The 19,264-nt window shown below is 42.9% G+C and overlaps 1 protein-coding gene and 1 long non-coding RNA gene across 2 annotated transcripts in view; one reads left to right on the top strand and one right to left on the bottom strand.

The window, feature by feature from the left end:
- NGF (nerve growth factor) overlaps positions 1-19,264 on the bottom strand; it is a 26,367-nt gene that overhangs the window by 5,534 nt on the left and 1,569 nt on the right.
- Positions 201-19,264, top strand: part of LOC108444919 — a 41,558-nt gene continuing 22,494 nt past the window's right edge. The window contains exons 1-3 of the long non-coding RNA XR_001859637.1: positions 201-1,323; positions 1,688-1,901; positions 5,925-6,089. This is a non-coding gene — a long non-coding RNA (uncharacterized LOC108444919). The remainder of the gene's footprint in view (positions 1,324-1,687; positions 1,902-5,924; positions 6,090-19,264) is intronic.

Here is a 19,264-nt window from a genome sequence, read left to right as displayed (position 1 = left end):
TTAACTGAGTTTTTCTTCAGGATTTACATGCACCCAGGATGACAGACACGAGGGGTGAAAAAATCTCACTTCAATCTTATTTCTTAGTCTCAGCACATGTAGAGTAGAATTAAAGAATCCCAGACTGGTTTGGGCACAGGGTGCCCAGAGAAGCTGTGACTGCCCCATCCCTGGCAGTGTCTGAGTATGGATCACATCAAAAAGAAAATGGTTCTGTGTCTTGAAAAGCTCTTTGCTTGCAGGACCTGTAAGTGCAGCAAGTGCCAAACAAAACAAGTTTAGGGAATTCCCTTTTTGTTAAAGTTACCCACAGAATCTGAGGAAAAATGGACAAACAGGGAATGTTGTCTGGAAATTTATGAGGAATGAAAATTTAATAAATTTACTAAATTAATTGCTTCCAAATACGAACAGCAGTCAGTGCAGCCTTCTCACTGCACGTTGACCAGATGCCACTAAAGTAGCTCCTACACAGAGAAAAGATAAATTAATGCTCATTTGGCTCAGTCAAACACAGCAAGTGAATTATTTTCTAAATAAAAATAAACATAGTCAATAAACATAAGCATAGAATGTTGTAATCTAAGGCATGATACAATTTGGAATGTTGTTTTCTGTCATTCTTGAAGTTGTTGGCGTATTTTAGGGATGTGCAAAAAATAAACAGAACTGCTTGGCTGTCAGTGCAGCAAATGGGATCATGGAGGTCACCAAAATAAGCAACAAGTAGTGAATTAGTTTTGTCTCATTGCTTCTGGTAGTGAGAGAGAAATGAGGGAGGCAGTTGCAGCTGAAGTTGCTGGTAAAGAGAAGGTGCCTCTGGCACATCTCTCACGGAAACATTTTCACAGGTATACGAGTTACATGAATTAAAATTTAGCAGTAGCAATTCAGGGAGAAGGGAGGCCCTGGGAGGGAGGCCTTGAAGGGAATCCTGAAGCCATTATGACTAAGAGCAGTGTCAGAGGCACAGCTTTCCCTTGATCTTAGCTGATGAGCAAGAAAATGGGAATTTCTAATGGACTCAACATTTCATTCCTCCATTATATCTGCAGTGACTCAGCCCTTAAATAAGAGGTTTATGGGTGCTGGAGAGCCAGCTGGAAGCTACCTGTGTCTCATTCACTTCCTTTTTTTTTTTTTTTCCCCAAATGCCTCTAGCACTGAAATGTTCCTTTGAGGATTTCTAGGGAGAGCAATAGACTGAGAAAAATGCTGCCCTGCAGCACAGAGCATCGTGTCACCGTGATCCTCCTCATCATCACAGGATGTGCACCCAGGATCTGCCTCCAGAGCTCTGACTCATCCTTAGCCCGGGTAAAGGTAATAATAGGGACGCCTCATAGCCCATTAAGCCTCTGGTAATTTGGGGTACTTAAGGGGGAATAGCACCATGAGTCTGGACCCACCCCTGGAAGTGTTCAAGGCCAGGTTGGATGGGCTTGGAGTAACCTGGGAGAGAGGAACATTCCCTGACCATGGCAGGGGGTGCAGTCAGATGCTCCTTGAGGTCCCTTCCAACCCAAACCATTCTATGATTCTGCAGGGTGGGGATTCACCAAATCCAAAGCCAGTGAGGCTTTGGAAAACACTTCTTAAGGTTTATTTTATGTTTACTAGGGTATAAGCAATGGAAATGGCTTATTTGTAAGGGCCTAATTTTATCCTTTCTTTCATCCTGAACCAGTACATCAAGATTTTACTTGCTGGTGTCTCTGTAGAGAAGTCCAAAGACAGGGAAAGGAGTGCATTTCCCATCACCTTCACTGACACCCCTCAGAGCATTTGGTGCTGAGTGAGGCCACCTGCTGGGAGAGATCCAGCCTGGAGCCACAGCCGGGGGTTTCATGGCATGGGACAGGCAGAGCTCACCTTCAGAAGGCTCAGTTTAAAACTCCTGAGTGAGTAAAACAAAATCAAAATTTCTATGAATATAATCATTTGTTCTGCATCTCAAATTCGCTTTACAACGTTTGGCACCATGATACTGACTCTCACTTGTAGAACGTGCTCATGGGAATTCAGAGGCATCAACAGCCATCTAAAATGTGATTCCTTTGGGAAAAAAACATGATCTTAGGTCAAGATGGCCATGCCAGTAAAGGCTTGTGACAGGATGCAGCTCTTGCTGTGACAGATGGGCTGTTAGTGAGTGTTGAACATGCACAGAGCCGCCCTGACAGAGCACAAAGCTTCATCCTGCTTCAGATAACAAAACCAAACTGACAGTTATTAAATAAAAGATAAAAAAATTGTCTCTGTCAAGATAAAAATCTCTTGAAATAAAGTGAAGGAAAGCACATCACTTACAAAACTAGTGACAAATCTCTGAAAACAAATGACAGAAAACAGCCTTTGGAGGAGCGTGTGAATCTGATTCTCCTGAAGTCAACGACCGCAATGGCATAAAGCTGGTAAATTAAATAAGCTAGAAATAAAAATCCTGGCTAGGAGCAAGTTATCTGAGCGTACCAGGGTTGTATATCATCCCTATATTATCATCCAGAAAGCAAATCCTAAAATCAATGATTGACAGGTGATGATTACTTTGGAACTTTCCATATAGCCTTGGAGCTGGATATATATTTTATAGGACCCCAGGGTTTCATATATCCTAATTCATAGGCACCAAGGAGTGACTAAAGATCTCAGGCACTAACTGACAGGAAAACTACTGCAGGATAAATGGGATAAATCCATCCATATAAAGTTGGATGCCTCCATCCTGCCCAGCTGGCAGCCAGCATGAGATTGCTGCTCCCTACAATTCCTATCCAAACACAGCAGGACTCATTCCCTATTGCTGCTTAAAACAGTGAGTCCAAAGGCCTTCCTGAGGCTGGAGCATGGCCTGCCCTTCTCCCCTCTACACCTTTCCCAAATGGATTTATATTTGGGAATATTTGGCTTGCTATATTTGGCTCTGAGGTTTCCAATACAAAATTACCAGTAATGAAAGAACTGGAATTTCAGACTTCACGACACTACCAAAAAGAACTGGAATTCAGCTGGGAACAGAAAGTATGAGGGCAGTCAGACTGTGATGTTACATCCCCTCTTACAGCCAAGAGTAGTTAAGGCAGAAAAATACAATATCTTTAGGGCCAGTAAACCTTTCCAACTAGTGATCTTATTCCAGCTATTCAGAAGGGAATATAAATCCTGATTCTTTTCCAAGCCCTGATTAATAAGAACCAGCTGAATCCCAGCAGCAATGCTAGCATTAGTTTTTATTCAGGCTCATAATTTTCATTTATATTCTCCTTTTTCACTTTTCTACAACTGCACAAATAAATTTGAACAAAGGTGATTTTTAGCAATTGCACGAGTTGTAGTGTAAGGCATCAATGTAGTGACTCCAGAAATGAGGTAGAAAACAAAAATTAGCTGGGATGTCATGATCAGATTCCCAAAGGTAGACTCCATCATCTTCAGTGTTTCTCTGGATCATGAATTTGGAAAAGAACATTATGTAAGGACAAGGAGCAGCCATAAATTATGGCCATGACTTTTCAGACTTTCCCGTTCTATTAATTATTTACATCCAAAAGGAATTTTATCTTCTACAAATCTTCCAGTGTGTTTATAACTATTTTAAATGACTCAATGATATTTTAATGGGGCAGGAATTCTGAGAAATTCCAAAGGGAAGCTGAAGGGTGTCTGTGCTTGGCAAGTCAGAGTACAGAAGGATGCAGCGAAGGAGAGAGTTGAGAACTTTAAAACCTCTGTTCTACTGAACTGAGGCTCTGGCTGCACCTGATAAATTCTGTAGCTGGAGCAGTTCAAACTGATGTGTTGGATTTTTTTTCTATTTAAAAAACCCTTAAGGATATAGACAAAAATCTACAAAATAAAATCTTATGACATGGAGTTGCTCTTGTGTTCACTCAGACAGTGCTGAGATAGGGAAGAAGCAGTCAATACTGGAATGGAATATTGCTTTGCCTGTGTAGGATTTTTCCATCCAGAATTGTCGAGTGCTTTTACAAACACTTAATAAAATGATCCTCCCCTCTCACTCATGGTCAGTAGAATTTACTTCTGTAGCATGTGAAGAACCCAAAGAATAACACAGGATTCTTGCCAAGCAGTAGCAATGTTCCTCTTCTCCATTGCCCACCTCCTTTTATTATTTTTTTAATTTCTAGGATATTCTTTACTACTTCTAAATCTATTTTACCTTCATGAGACCTACAGAATTCAGTTGCCTTCTTAGGGATTGAATTCCCTCTCTTATGATTTACTTTACATTACAATAGGAAAATCATGACAAAAACCTCTCAAATGACACCTTTAGAAATTGAATTCCATATTTTTATTGCAGTAGGAAATGGGTATTGACCCCACAGCAGTCACAGTCATTCTGTGCCCTCCTTATTGTAACTCACAAGGCACGGGCATAATACTCTGAACTACAGAAAAATGTTAGTATTTTCCCTTAAACCAGCATACCCCAAGGTGAATTATATGTACAAACGAACGAAGTCGTTGGGCTGTTTCTCATAAGCTGTTTGACTTCTGTATTCTTTGAATATCCTGGACATTTGAGAAATACATTTTCATAATTTCTGGACAACTGGATTTGGGCAGATATTTGTCTATCTGCTCCTTGCAAAGCCTGAGTTTTTTCTGCAGATTGTGAAGATGTGGTAATGCTCAAACCCTTGTACTCCACCTGCCTTTCCCATTTAAATTGAGTTCAAAACAATTTCTTTAGAATTCCTAAGCACTCCACTACAGAGATGTGAAATATGGTGGGTTTTAAACTAAGCAGGTCTAAATAAATAGTAATAGAGTAATATATTATAATAATAAAAATATATATTAAGTAATAATATTCGTGTGTTAAATCTAAACTAAGTAAATTCTTTAGTTCGGTGCAAGAAAAACTTTCAGCTTTGAAGTTTTTTTGCTACTTGCTGGTGGTTTAAAAATTTAGTTACCAAAGAGGTGGAAAAAAGGGTTTTGTTTCCCTGCACAGCAGGAACCTTTTAGATGTGGTGTAGTTTTGTAATGAGAGGGTAAAACCTCCTAAGAAACAGGGTAGAGATGTCCACAGAACATCTGGAAACACCACCAAATAAAACAAAATAAACCACAGAAACACTGAGTTATCAGATTGCAGTGTCATCTTGTAATGTTCTCTGCAAGCACAAGTAGTTCTTGCAGGAGAAATAGGAGTCTCCTGACATCTAGGGTAGTTTACCAAGAAAAACACAAGGTTCTTACTATTGCTTAGACCTTTACAATATTCCTTCTAATGCTGTGGTTCATCTGAACACGACCAGAGAAAGGAAACAAGCAAATGGGGTTTCGCCTTGGAGTTCCAGCACTCCAGAAGCAACGGTGCTTTCCATGAAGAGACAGAGCTGGTTTGTAAACTGTGGTGCTGCAGGAATTTTTACCCCTGGGCTTTCATACTTTGTATGTTTGTACTCAGCACTTATTGAGGATTAAAGCCTGGTTTCTGTGGAAGTGTGTTGACACTATGCAAAATGCTCCATACCTACATTTTTCCCCCTGTATGTTTTTCTGAGTTCAGCCTGGGAGATCATCTTGATTACTTGGCAGCAGAGTGAACTACTGCAAAGCACAAGTGTTCAGGATGTTTGGGAAACCGATCCTATTTCTTCACATGCTTTTATTTGCCTTATTGTCCTTATTTGTTCATTGTATTTTAGTGTGTGCATGCCTCAAGTGGTAGAAAAACAAGAGTGGTTTTGCCAGTGTTTGTAATCCATGCGAGTACCAGCTCCTTCTCTCATTACCAAAACCCTTTTCTGCACCTTTCTTTATGGAGTGAACGAATTAAAAAGCAGCAGGAGAGTGAGATAGCCATCCCTAAAATCTGTTCTCTGGCTCTCACTCCTGCCCCTGCTCATGCCTATGTGTTGACATCCTCTGTTTTGTTTCCTCTCCAGCTCCAAGTGCTGCTCCACGTGCTTTCTGACTCCTTTATCTGCAAAGCTCCTGCCTTCTCCTGTCACACATTGAGTCCAGCTGCCTCAGAGCTGCTGCCCCACACAATCTTCTCTGCAGCACACGTGGGACCTCTTCAGCGTCTTGGCTTTCATCTGCTGTGGAAGGTATTTACTCCTTGCTGTATGATTGTTTTAACTCATTACTCTATTAACTCACCATGCCAGACAACTGCTGGCAACCCTAAAGAGGGGTGGTAACAAAATGCAGTGGATTCTGTACATTAGCAACAGAATATATATTCAGAGAAACTAATCCAAGCTGCGTTGCCTTGCACTGAGGTAGTACAGAGATTGATTTACTTCGTTCCTATGCTCTGAGAATCTCAGCTCTGATTCTGCTGCGACCCTGACACCAAACCTGTGAGGCCAGAGAAACACAGCCCAAACTTCAGCACTCTCAGCATCCTGAGTGTGTCAGGCAGCTGCTGCACAACAAATCTGCTCATGCTCCCAAAGAGCAGAGACAGTTTGAACTGGGGCCATATTTCAGCTGTACATTGTGGGCTGCTGGGCGCGGACCCAGCGAGCAGTGGGGAGTAGGAGTTTTCCATCTTTGTATTATGTCAGAGTTTGAGGGGAGGCAGCTGCTGTGGATGTTTTAAGATAGGAGGTTCTTATTCCTCACTCAGCCATTTAAGGTGAAATGAAATTTAAGGTGAAATTTCAATGTGGGAAGGGGTTTGTTTGTCTGGATCTTCAACCTCTGGAGCCTGACAACTCTGGAGTATCCTCACCTCACACAAAGCTTGAGGGATGGTCAGTGTAATATGCAGAGAAGTGAATGATGTTGCAGCGTGCAGGACGTCCTCCCCTGCTGGGAGCCTGCAGCTGTCTCTGGAATAACTGCCTGTGTCTTTGAACAGTTCTCCTGGCCACACAGCTACTCTGTGCAAAAGGACAGCTCAACAGAAGAGAGTTTGTCAAGGAGAGATCGGATCCTGTCTTGTACTGTGGGAATCCTTCAAGCACAGAACAGAGCTCAAAGAAGTTTAAATGAAGATCAGCAACCTTTGCTTAAGAACAGGAAACAGGGAGTTGGACTGACCTGGCAGTCTCAGCAGCTCTGATAAATCTGTGTTTGGCAACTCACTTCTGTGAGGAGCATTCAAAAGGTCTTCACATTTTCTGGCATCATCTTGTTGCTGAAAGCATTTTTTGCTACAGTACAAACTATAATGGGAAAGATGCCTCTCTTTCCTTTAAAGTGTGCCCTTGAGTGTTTCTACCACGTTTTCTAGAATTCTCTTTGGCCCTGTTCTGAGTCTGAACAGCTCTGAATCCCTGCATTGAAACACAATGCTATCACTGATGGCATGGGATATCTTTGCACTATTCACACTTCAGCTTTCTGTGGGGTTCACTGACTTCCCTGGTATGTGGACTTGGAAATTAGGGAATTCTTATAAAAGTAGGCCAGGATTAGAAGATTACTGTTCCCATGTTTACCAGCATATTATTTTCCTTGCTACTTTTTATTATTATACTAGATATGAACCTTTTTTTCCATTTCCACAGTGAGAACAATCAATAGATTGAATGTGGGAACTCTTGGACTGGGGAGAACTAAATTGCTGTAATGAGTTTCCTCAGCCTACATTTACTAAAACAATCTTGCAGAAGCTGATTAAACGAAACCTTCTCTTCGTGCAGTGTCACAAGCTTACAGAAAATAAGGGGAAGGAGTGAGGGCAGGAGGTACTTCTGAAAGCTGTGGAGTGGTACCTTGCTATAGCAAGAAGAAGCTACAGAACTAAAAACTTGTAAATAAAATTTCAAGGTTGCAGCTGGTAAATGAAATACAGCTGGAAGTTCACAGGATCATTAAGGTTGGAAAAAACCTTTAAGATCATTAACACAGCACTGTCATGTCCACCACCAAACCATGTTCCCAAGCACCACATCTACATGTTTTTTGAACATTTCCAGGTGTTCCACTCCACCAGTGCCCTCAGCAGCCTGTGGCAATGCCTTTAGTGAAGGAATTTTCACTAATATCCAATCTTCCCCTGGCCCAGCCTGAGGCCGTTCCCTCTCCTCCTGTCCCTGTTCCCTGCCAGCAGAGCCCGACCCCCCCGGCTGCCCCCTCCTGTCAGGGACTTGTGCAGAGCCACAAGGTCCCCCCTGAGCCTCCTTTGCTCCAGCCTGAGCCCCTTTCCCAGCTCCCTCAGCTGCTCCTGGGGCTCCAGACCCTTCCCAGCTCCGTTCCCTTCCCTGGACATGCTCCAGTCAGATCATGCTTCTTCCAGTTTAATAAGGAGAAAATGCTGCAGAAAAATGCACACGTGTTCCTGACAGGACAAGATGTTGGGAGCCTGTGGTTGGCAGGGACACCTCCCACTATCCCAGGTTGCTCCAAGCCCTGTCCAACCTGGCCTTGGACACTCCCAGGGATGGAGCAGCCACAGCTGCTCTGGGCACCCTGTGCCAGGGCCTCCCCACCCTCACAGGGAACAATTCCTTCCCAATATCCCATCCATCCCTGCCCTCTGCCAGTGGGAAGCCATTCCTCCTTGTCCTGGCACTCAAGGCTGTCCAAAGTTTCTCTTGGAGCCCCTTTAGGCACTGGAAGAGGCTCTCAGGTCTCCCTGAAGCCTCCTCTTCTCCAGGCTGAGCATTCCCAGCTCTCCCAGCCTTTCCTTGCAGATGATGTTGACCCCACTACAAAATGGAGCCGTTATTCAAACCAGTGTAGATAAAAAGTCATGGCCTGCATGGAAGAGAGCTATGTTTGTGCAAGGTTTGATGTTAAAAAATAGTAACTTGAACTCACAGATGTACTGATTACCCTGCTAAAAGAAGACGTGGAATCTCTTCTCAGTATTACAGCATTTTAATTAGAAGAATGTGAGCAAAGCCTTAATCTTGTTAGTAGGGATAGATACGGATGAGGCAGAAACAAAATCCACAGCAACATAGTCTAAACACGAAAAGCAGTGTCTTGGAGGTTGGTAACAGCACCAGAACTGCTCCCTGTCACTGCTTTTGCTGCAACACTAAGCTTGACAGTGACTAAGTTGGAAGAAATAGCTCTTCTGCCTTGTAGCACTGAGCTACATCACACACAGAGCTCTTTGAAAAAAAATAGCTGAAATGTGGGAAAGGTACTTCAGATTTACAAACCAAATCCACAGATGCTTGATTATTGTCTTTAAAGTTCTTTTTAGCCCTTCTAAATTCTTGTGACACTCAAGGATCAATAAGAGTCTCATCTGTAGCTGATTCTGACAGATGTTAATCTTTGCCTTGGCTTTGCAGTCTGCTTGAAATAGTACTTGTTCCTTCATGTCAGGCCTCTGGCAATGCTTACAGAGTCAGGATTACAGTCTCCAGTGAATCCCATTTTTACTGTCATTAACTTTCTAAACTGTTCCCCATAGCTGGCAACCTTTCCATGCTTGGAGATCTACTTAGTGGGAAGCTGGGAGAGTGATGGGTTTTGCCTGTCTGGAATCATTGTGCCTTTAATTGAGATTTGTTTAATTTTGTCATTAAGTCCATTTACATTGTAGGCATCGTGACCATGATTACACACTGTGCCTGTACCCTGGTTGTGTTTTGTGCCATTTACCTATTAAAGAAAGGGGGAAAAGCTCTGTGTTTACTTAAGATTTTTACAAGTAGCCATTTTTTTCTTCCATTACTTTAGTTAATAAATTAATCTAATTTTTGGATTGGAAAAAACAGCTCATCTGCAGATGCTGTGCTGTGTTCTGAGGAAGTGATTAGATCTATTTGGCAAAATACAGGTGAGGATTCAGTACCTGCTTGTCTGGAAGGAATTATCAGAACCCATAAACATGGGGGTTATGGTTGATTCCAAATTAGGGACAAATCTTGCTCAGAAAGCAACAGGAATGGAAACATTTCTCCTGCAAATCCCAAGGACTTTATGATGAACAGAAACCACGGGGTGCATTGCTGTGTGTGTCCCTCAGTCACAGAGTTGTGGGAAGGCTTGGAGCAGCCTGGTCCAGTGAAAAGTGTCCCTGCCCATGGCAGGGGGTGGAATGAGAGGAGCTTTAAGGTCCCTTCCAGCTCAGACCAGTCTGGGATTCTGTAATTCCAGGATTCTCTGACAGATCAGGGGTGCAGGTGACTTTTCTTCTCTCAGAATGTGAGTCAGGGGTGACCAAAGCTGTGTGAGTTCCAACACGAGTTCAACAGTGATCACTTCAGCAGCTGGGGAAGCCAAAGACTTGCTTCTTAATGAGAAAAAAGAAAGCTGATTAATCAGCTGAGTCATCCTGCTCTGCCTCAGTGCTGGTATGAGTGGCATTCCTTATGGATCAGCCTATTCCAAGGGAAAAGCCAAACCATAATCAAGGCTAATTGACTGAGCTCAATCAAATGTTTCGAAATACCACCCATGAGTTTGACATCAAACAAAAAGCAGGGATATTCCCAGTCAGGCAGTTAATTGCTTCATGAAAACTTGTTCTTTGCAAAAATTTGAAGATTTTCACCAGTGCTCCCTTTTATTTCCATTTCCTAGGCTTACAGTAGGTTACAGTGTAATGTACAGATTAACAGACTGGAACAAGACACTTGCCCTCTCTTACATTTTTCCTTCTGAACAATGCTGCAGTGCTGCCTTGTCTCTGCGACAGAAAATTTGCAGCCTCCAGGAGTTAAAATAACATTTTAGAAGGTTTTAGAAGGATAAATAATACCAACTTCTTGCAGATATTAGTACAAGCAGCAAAAATTGCAGTATTTAAGGGTAAAGCCACTAGGCTTTTTAGTCATTATGTTTAGAGAATTAATCCCAAAAGGATAATTTCTGTGGGCTTTGTTTCTTACATCCAGCAGAAATTGTTTCAAAGAGGAGCTGAAATGCCAGACTTTTTGCAAGACTTTTGTCTAGTGGAAAATAACGGTGGTGTTTAAACATTTGTCTGGTTCCTGATGTGCCCCAGGTTGTGTGCAGCGATGAAAAATTTATCAGCAGCACATCTGTAAATGAATCATCTTTTTCCCTGCACGCACATGGTTGCACAATTTTATTGACTGCTTGCTTTGGTGAATATTTGATATTTGTTGTGTGAAGCTATCCCATCCCGTTTGTAGTATCGGAAATTCCAAGCACAATTAACAACTGAATGTGGTGTCACAGTTAATGAACCCCCAGCCCCCTGTGACCCAGGGCAATAGCACACAGGGTGAGCCAGTCTTCTGTAGTCACCAATGACATCAAGACTGAAGTTACAACACAAACATCTGGCTGCAAGTCCTGCACCTGGATTGAACATTTTCTCATCTGGCTGAATGTGCAGAGCAGGTGGGGGGACCTCAGGTGAGGCCCAGTATTAGAAAGAATCAATATGAAATCCTGGGATGGTTTGGTTGGAAGGGACCTTAAAGCTCATCCAGCTCCAACCCTGACACCTTCCACTATCCCAGGTTGCTCCAAGCCCCATCCAACCCGGCCTTGGATATTCCCAGGGATGGGGCAGCCACAGCTGCTCTGGGAAATCCATTCCAGCCCCTCCCCACCCTCATGGGGAAGAATTCCTTCCCAATATCCCACCTAAACCTTTCAACCTTTCTGTCCAACCCTGCGAAGGGAAGTGTTTGGGTTTCATAAGGAATCTGGGAACACTCAGTCCAAAGCTTCTAAACTGGGAAGCCCCTGGTGGGACCCACCAGCTCTGAGATGTGGGTTTGGTCTTTAGTCACAACAGGGGGTGCAAAATGATTTAATGGGTGTGGTGGTGTTCGATCAAAGGTTGGGCTTGATGATCTTGGAGGTCTTTTCCAACCTTAATGATTCTATAATAAATTCCACAATCCTTTTCCCACATAATCGTGACTCTGGTTTGTATTTCACTTCAGAGTCCATCACTCTTCTGCAGCAGGACATGAGCACAGGTGCCATGGCTGGGCTTCACACCTTCTGTAGCTCCACAGAAAACATTCAGAAAACTCCCATTCCAAATCTGAATTTCCATGGGGTTGTGCCAATATTAATTAGTACAAATAATGTGATATATTTGAAATTAGCTGTCATTATAACACTTAACCCCATATGTAACCACGTATTTGCCTTGTCTGGATATTTGATGTGCACCTTGTATTTATTACAGTGTTATTTGTTAATGCTTTTGTGTGGTGAATCAGTTGTCAGGAAGAATCATTGTGGTTACAAAAAAGCAGTTTTATTGTGAACTGGAAGGAAGAGAATATGGGTGAGGATGGAGTGGGAGGAGACAGAAGATGACATTTGTAGCCAGATGTGATTTGTAGTATGAAAATATTAAATGCTGTTGAAAAGTGGGACTCCACAGATTATTGACATAATTGTGGCAATAGGAATAGATTTTTCTTTGGTATTTGCCTATTTTTGCTACAATTTTCATCGGATGATGAATACATGACAATTTTACATTGTCTAACACCAAAAAAAAAGGTTTTTTATTCTATTTGTTAAAATAACATATGTCTAGCAGATTTCTAAAGGAATCATCTTTTGAAAGAGGCCTATTGTGATTGAATTTTTCATCTTTCAACTTTTCTCTGGGGTTTCTTTGCATTAATATTAGGTTCCAAGCAATAATCAGCGTCTAAGCCTTACAAGATCATTTTTTGCCTGTTTAAAATGAAAACCAGAGGGGAGTTTTGATGATTAGGTGTGTACTTCATTTCTGTGCACAAAGCCAGAGTTTAAATACATGTCACTTGAAAATGAGCTTTCTCAAATTCAAAGGGAGAGAGATGAACTTTAAATTGGAACTTTAAACCTTGCATCCGTTTCCTGTGGCATTGGAAATGTGCTATTTTCACAGAAAGTATTTCCTTTTGCTTTCAAGTGATGGCACAAGCAAGTGCTGAAGACTGAATTCAAATGACTTAAATTCTTTTAAAAATTTGAAATATTGAACAAAGGGGAGAAATTCTGCAGGTCATGAAATAGTTTTCTAATTTCTTTGCTTTCAAAGAGGAGGGAAGAAATGGGAAGGAAAGGGCCACATGCCTTTCTCTCTCAGAACACACAGAGAAAAGAAATGGTCTCTAGAACAGCCCTTCCCAGCACCAGGAACGTGCATCCAGGGAGAGCTCGTGGATCAAACTCCCTCTGATGCTTTGGATTCTGGATGCTTTGCCAAAACCAGAAACTCACACTTTTGGCATAGATAAAGTGTCCTGGAATGTGAGGCTGAGCAGTGACCCTTTGCACTCTCCTCTTTACAGCCTGTGCCTGAGAAAATGATGAGAGGAAGGTTTGGCAGGAGGCACTGGGGCAGGGAGTGTTTGGATCCAGGCAGAACAGAAACATGGATGTTGAATATTCAGAGCACTGATAACACCAATCACGGAATTCCAGGATGGTTTGGGTGGGAAGGGACCTTAAAGCTCATCCCTTTCCACCCCTGCCATGGGCAGGGACACCTTCCACTGGACCAGGTTGCTCCTCGGTAATGAGGAGAGGGATGGAAAAGATTTTTGGAAAGTAAACCCACACCTCACTTCAGTGGCTTATTCTGTGCTTATTTATTTCTCTTGACACTCTTCATGTGCTTTCTCCTCCCAGGTAAGAAGTGCAGTTACTGTGATCAGTTTTGCTGAGGGAAATGGACAAAATTGCTAACGCTGAGCAGAAACAAGAATAATCAACTTATTCCCCTTAAGCGAGAACCCCTTTAATGTCCTCTCAATACCGACCAGGTGAAGGGCTCATTGTCTCTGACAGGGGCAAATAGAAGATTCTACGAGCAAGATAAGCATATCATGGTATAAATAATTCACATACAGTTTGTATGGCTGTGGGAATGCCCCCAGCTCCAGCACCTTGCTGGTCCAGTGCTGGGACATAGAGTATCCCAAAAGAATCATGGAATAATGGGCAGGAAATGATGCACTTGGAAAATGCAGGCTGTGTCATCCACCACAGGGCAAAACTCTTTGTGAACAGGCACAGGTCTTTTCTCATACCTGACTCATCCAGACATAAAGTCGTCAAAGAAAAAGAATAAAAGCTATGTTTCAAAATAGAAAAACCCTTATTCTGTGAGCCAGAGCTCTTAAATGTATCATAATCAAAGTATTACGTAGCAATGAGGTGCCTGGCAAATCCCCATCACAAAAATTCCTGAAGAACGCTTTTTTTTTTTTTTTTTTAAGAGCCTGGATCACATATGGTTGTGTCAGGAACAAAATAAAACAGTCAAAGTAAAGCAGTGAACCAGACCACTAAAAAATCTGTGTCACCTTTCTACCTATACAACAGGGGAAAATACAAAGTGATTAAGAACAGGAAAAAAATCAAAATAGTAATTTTTCACCTGGCAAAGCCATACTTGGCAAAGAGAAAGTTATCAAACACATAATCTGCTGCCCAGCTGTATTTACACTGGGCTAATTTGCTCATTGTAGGTCAGAACTGTCAGAATCAGTGTAATCTTTATAAATTTCCTGGGCAGTTAACAAGTAAATGAGTGAAGACAATTTTTGCTGCATCCTCTTTAAGGCAGCAACATTTCTCAAAAATACGGCAGCTCAAAATAAATGACCAGCCCTGAGTTAAGAACCAGGTTCATTTTATCCATTAGTCATTCATTTCATTCATTTCTTTGATTTTATTCTTGGAAGTAGCTTTATATTTGCATGACATGAATGGTCATTATGGTTTAGTGGGCATCGTGGTGTTCGGTCAGAGGCTGGACTTGATGACCCTGGAGGTCTTTTCCAACCATAATGATTCCATGATCCTATGATTTTGTCAATAATATGTAAACCAAGGCCCAAACCAAAGTCAAAGATCTTGTTTTACCTTCTGGTTGATTTTTGTCTTTGTGCTTGACTCTTGGAAATTCCAAGCACAATTAACAACTGAATGCGGTGTCACAGTTAATGAACCCCCAGCCCCCTGTGACCCAGGGCAATAGCAGTGGGGATTTTGATTCCTAGCAAGTCAATGGGAGCAGAATCTGATCTTTTATTAGCACATTGTTATGGACCCTATAGGGACAGGAAATTGGATTTTGGAGCCAGGAAGATAAACGAGGGACAGACTTTTTGGAACCCATTTATGGTCTGGGTTGATGTTCAGTTTTAAAAAAACCCTGAATAAAAGAAGTCTTGAACTACCTCAAGTGGTCTGGTCACTGCAGGTTTGATTTCTGTCATGCTGAGGGGGGATTGTGTTAGGGTTTGGTTGGAAAGTCCAGGCCAGGCACTGGTGCATTGTCACCATCCCTCAGTTTCTTCCAGGAAATACCACTGTGAAATGTGGAAGTCGCATCCATGAGATAGGACAAGGAGGAATGGCTTTAAACTGAGAGGGGGCAGAGTTAGATGGATATTGGGGAGAAATTGCTCCCTGTGAGGGTGGGGAGGCCCTGGCACAGGGTGCCCAGAGCAGCTGTGGCTGCCCCATCCCTGGGAGTGTCCAAGGCCAGGTTGGACAGGGCTTGGAGCAGCCTGGGACAGTGGAAGGTGTCCCCTGCCCATGGCAGGAGTGAAATGGGATGAGTTCCCTTCTCACCCAAACAATCCCTTGGTTTTCTTAGATAAAACCCATCCCAGCAACAGAGAGTGTGTGACTGATACATCTTGATTTGGGTCACCCGATGGTGTCAACTACTGTGCCATAAAATCTCAAAGCATTGTTGGAAATGCAGGAGCCTCAGGGGAAAAAAGAAGAAAGGTGATAAACAGCTGCCTCCAAGATAAGGAAAAGTCAGAGGTGTTTCATTCAGTGAACAGTGGCCTGGGGCAACTCAAAGGATGGGCAGAAATGTGGCAGAAAAGCCATCAAATGTCATTTCAAACTACATCCTGCAGTTGAATTTAGATAATGTGCCAGAGGCCTCGTTCCTCTGTGCGTGTGTGTGTATTTAGGGCCTGATTTCTCCATGCACTGGGCAACCTTCAGCTGTGTGCACGCTCAAAATGCTAAGCAGCACTTTGCTCATCTTCTCCTGCTGTCCTGTCCTGGTGTGATCTAAATGTTTCTCCCAGGAGTTGTTCTGACTCTGGGTTGCTGTAGCCAGCTCTGGGTGTCCTTGGTGACTCCTCAGCTCTCTGCCAATGCACTTGGGTTCTTGGCATCCAGGTTTCACTGCTGGCATTGCCATTCTCTGCTGCATTTCTCAGGGTGGTGCAGTTCTCAAAGTGAAAGGTTATTGTCAGTGTAATTAATGAGGCATTTCCCTGCTACTTTTTAGTTTATTTGTGTATAACATTTTTAGTGGGGGCTGTTAGAAAAGACCTGACTTCAATAAAGAATTTCAAGTAAGATGTCAGCTCCATATAAAGACCACATTGAGATGAGAGAAAATGGTATTTCCCCATTTCAGTGAATTTCACAAGATGCCCCAGGATTCATGGCCTTTCTCCACTATCTCATGATCTGTTCAGACACTGATTCGCCTGAAGAGCTGTAAATCTCATCACTGATGTCTTTCTGTAGTGGTAACATCCATGAACACTGGCCTACACCTAATCCTTGAGCAAAAATCAAAATGAGGGATGCTATTTTACCTTTTGATTTTGTCAGAATTGCCATTCTTTCACCAATGAACTGGCAACCCACAGTAAATATTACAGTCATCTTTTTGGAGGTGGGGTAGGTCAAGTATTTGACAGCTGAAGCACCAAGGAGAAGGAACTAGAGCAGAAGTGCTCCCAGGTCAGAAATTCTGCCTCCTGCAGCAGCTGGGGAGCGGGGTACACACAGAGCAGCCACGTGGGGATCATCTCCTTGGGCTGCTCTCCCACTCCGAGGTCATTCTGGAATCACAGATTTATGGAACCACAGGCAGCATCTTTGCTTTCAGTGTGCCCGATTGCTTCCTGAACCCTGTGACCTGCAATATCCCGTGGGAAGGAATTGCACAGCTCCATTATGCCCAGGGAGAGGAACCACCTTGTTTTGTTTGCCTCGATATTGCCACCTGCCAGTTTTATTTCCTGCTCCTTGATTTTCGACAACAGCCATTTCCTTTCAACATCTTAAGGAAAACTGTGACTATAAATATCTCCCTCACACCCCTGCTCAGCCATCTCTTTACCAGACTTAGAAATCATAATCTCTGTAGTTTCTCTAAATACAGAAAATGTTCCAGGCTTTCATCATCCTGCACCTTTTCTTGTTTTACTTTATCCTTTTGTCCTCGTAACCGGTGTCCAGAACTACAAGCAGTACCCAGGATGTGGGGATGGGATGAAACCCGTATTGAGGGTCTGGGATTTTCCTTCCCCCAAATGCCATGGCTTTAGTATTAGTGGCACTGGGCAGACAAGAGTGCACATAACTCACCGTGATTGATCCTGGGATCTCTTGGCAACAGCAAAAATGATCTTGCTTTGCTTGACCCCATAATTTTTGGTATTAATTCACATCCACATGCACACAAATATTTAATGAATTCTGTGGGGCTGCACAAAGGGCATTGTGGGGAGAGAAAAAGCCACAACACATCCCACAGGACCTCTGTCCCTGAGCTTTGGTTGGAGAAATGTTCTTAAATGCTTTGGCCTCTGTGACCCTGCTCAGGTCCGACCCAGCACAGGGAGAATTTCCTTCTGGCCAGGGCAGGAACGCAGTTGTAGGAGCGTTGGTACATGTGCCTTTTGCTTCCATACAATCATGGAATCATTAAGGTTGGAAAAGACCTCTAAGATGACTGAATCCACACGTTAACACAGCACCACCGTGTTCACCACCGAACCACATCCCCCAGGACCACACCTGTGCATTTTTGAACGCTTTGGATGGTGACTCCAGCACTGCCCTCAGCAGCCTGTCCCAATATCTGGCAATCCTTTCAGGAAAGAAATTTTCCATAATATCCACCCTGAGCCTCCCCTGGCCCAGCCTGAGGCCGTTCCCTCTCCTCCTGTCCCTGTTCCCTGCCAGCAGAGCCCGACCCCCCCGGCTGCCCCCTCCTGTCAGGGACTTGTGCAGAGCCACAAGGTCCCCCCTGAGCCTCCTTTGCTCCAGCCTGAGCCCCTTTCCCAGCTCCCTCAGCCACTCCTGGAGCTCCAGCCCCTTCCCAGCTCCGCTGCCCTGCGACAAGTTTCTTTCTTTCCACGAGATAAATTTGGTGGGAAGAGGTGTTGCCGCCCTTTCTCTGAGAGTATAACGAGTTTTAATAAATACTCCGGTTTAACAAATCCTTTGCCCAAGCAGCCGCGGCTCCCGGGCAGCTGCCGGCAGAGGTCACCGTTGCTGTAGCTGGGCTGGAAGGGGTTGAGTTTCCCCGGCTTTTATTGGCCTCCCATTTGGGATTGACAAATATTTCTAACCCCACCAATCCAGCACTGACCGTTGCTGTTAGAGCATTGAATCTTTTGGAATGAAACCATGGATTTTAGTAACCCTTCATCTTTTTTTTTGTTCGTAAAATGTAGATGAAAAAATCACAGGTTTCTGTTAACTTCTTAAAATCACCAATATTTTTTCCACGGGCCTTTAATTTAATTCAGTAATTAGTACGTATCCAATATTCTGTTAGTCCTAAAAGCATTTTGTAAGGAAACAGAAAACCAATTAATAGAATCTGTTCTTAAAGGAACATTTATATGGCCAAAGCCATGGAGCAGTAGGGGAATTTATGGGATTTATTCTATTGATTGAAACAATCTAGTTTTTAATGTGTTCTATTTGACCCTTGTTCTAGATGTCCCATTAAATAAAGATATTTTACACTTGAAAATGGTAATCTGAATACATATTTTAGGTATTTTTCTAACCTGATTTTAAAAATTAATATTTTATGGTTATTTCATAGACTGCTCAGTTATCCTGTGAAATAATTGTTTATTTAGCATATGGGTTAAAATGATGCTTGTGCTCATTGTAACTCTCCACTGAACTCAAATGAAGACATCTAAAAAGAGAGTTTCAGCTTTTGATGGAGAAAAGGGGCACTGCTGAGCTACGAGGATGAGAAAATACAGCCATGGTTACTTTCTTTACCACCTTGTTGGGAGGGACAGATCCCTCCGGGGTGAGTGGCTGGGACTGATCAAGCTGTGAAATCACTGGCACTGCACAGATGTGTCGGGGGGCTCCTCTCCAGACCTTGCTGAGATTTGTTTAAAAATTATTCATATCCATGATTATTAACAAATTTAAAGGCCGAGTCTTTCTTATCATACTTGAGAACTCTCCAATATATTTGATTCTTCGTTCCATCCCTGTAACCTCTTGGACAAGTGCAGAAAATATTGTAACCCTCTGAATTTCAGACAAAACTGCCTGAAATGGCAGTTGGCAGGGGGATTTTTAAAGCCTGTTTTCCACAATATCTGAACCAGCTCAGAAGTGCCCAGAGCAG

This window comes from Corvus brachyrhynchos, unplaced genomic scaffold, assembly GCF_000691975.1.
Source record: "Corvus brachyrhynchos isolate BGI_N302 unplaced genomic scaffold, ASM69197v1 scaffold72, whole genome shotgun sequence".
Taxonomy (NCBI): domain Eukaryota; kingdom Metazoa; phylum Chordata; class Aves; order Passeriformes; family Corvidae; genus Corvus; species Corvus brachyrhynchos.
The sequence above is the reverse complement of the archived record's forward strand: the minus strand, read 5'-3'. Positions and strand labels throughout refer to the sequence as shown.